Raw genomic sequence first — 1,731 nt, 5'->3', positions numbered from 1 at the left:
CTTAGCATTGTCCATCCTTATCTACACTTTCCTTTTCCTTGCCACATTCAACGCATACCAGTGTTTTACGCCGGTCATTCGATCAACTGTCTCATTCTCCCGTGATATCATTATACCATATCAGCTAAAATTTCATTTTACAAATATTTACAGATTTTTTCTTTTCGTGCGTTGCCCGAGTATTTTTTTCGGCTTTCGGGGTATATCTCAGCATCAAAACTCCTACGATCACTGACTCGCATAATCAATACATGGCGTTTACCTAAATTTCCACCAATATCATACTTTCGGTTAATTGTCGTTTTCGAGATCACAATTTAAACAACAGATGAAGTAGTCCTCTTTAACTAAAGGTAATTTAATTTTATCAATATGATTCACTCTCGGTTTCATGATGGGACAAGTGCTTTGGCCAATATTTGGCTTAAAACAAAACAAAACCGAAAATAATTGACACTTTGCAAAAAATTACTTATTTTAATTAACATGAAATCTTGAGATTTAGGTCCTTTTGTGAAAAAAACATGTGTCGTGTCGGAGATTTATTTTCCATTTTCAAGGCTTCTTTTGTCGTTTAATTTGTTTGCATTTTAGGATTCATTCCGGTATTTTCTTCCGTTATCATTCAAACTAAAAAACTTTTTCAAACTTCATCCCGTATTCAAACTGTTTGCTAACTAGCAAACGAAGCAACTGCATAAAAGCCTTGAAAATGGATTATAAATTTCTGGAATGCGGCACTTATGTTTGTTTTTTAATAAAAGGACCTAAACCTAGAGATTTCATATTAATAAAAATTAAAAGAGGAGGTCAAGTACAAAGGAAATATAATGAACGTGGCCTAGTTTTTAAGGGCCTTTTCTGCATACAGTTGACATATTGTTGCATGCCCGGAACTGGGGCGCGAAAGAGAAGGCTCGTGTCCCGGAGGGCAGAATTTCAAATGTTTATTTTAAAGTTTATTTAATTTTTGCGATTGAATTATTGATCTGTAATTAACAATGTTTACATTACCAAACAATATCATTGATAAAACTTGTTAATAGCAAACAGTTGGTGTTTTATTTCAACTACTGCATCTCAAAATAATAGCTTATGGATGTAATACATTTTAGTGGTTGGGGAAGGGGGAGAAAGTGAGTGAAGAGGGATCAGGGGAGGCAAATCCCCCCTGACAAAATTCCAGGTTCGGCCCTGTGCTGTTGTGAAATTCACCGTTTGAGACCAGTGGCGTAGCCAGGAGTTTGAAATGGGGGGAGGGATAACCGGAGATTTCGGGGTCCTTCCGGGGTGTATGGAAAACACCCTCGGACAAAAGGGGTCCGAAGGTCCTCCCCCGAAAATGTTTGGATTTTTGATGCTGAAAACGTGATTTTTAGGACTCAAAAATAGTAATTTGGCACGAGTATATATTGGAATAAAGCATTTAAATTGGATGAAGTAAAAGCTTCAAAGGCTCAAAGGGGGGATTTCAACCCGGAAAACCTCCCCCCGTGGCTACGCCACTCTTTGAGACCAGTAGCGGATCCAGGATCAATTCTCGCGCGGCTTAGGAGGGCATAATCCTCATCTGGGGGGAAAGGGTTGGGGGACAGATAAATTGATGAGGTGCGGCATCTATTGCTATTCCATGCTGATTTATGGGTGGGGGTGTAGAATTCCTCTTCCAATGCCGTAGGTCATCATCAAGAGATATGAGTCCTACGATTGGTTTGACGTAGCTCTCCGCTA

The sequence above is a fragment of the Ischnura elegans genome, chromosome 1 (genome assembly GCF_921293095.1).
Source record: "Ischnura elegans chromosome 1, ioIscEleg1.1, whole genome shotgun sequence".
NCBI classification, from domain to species: Eukaryota; Metazoa; Arthropoda; class Insecta; order Odonata; family Coenagrionidae; genus Ischnura; species Ischnura elegans.
Note: the sequence above shows the minus strand (reverse complement) of the source record.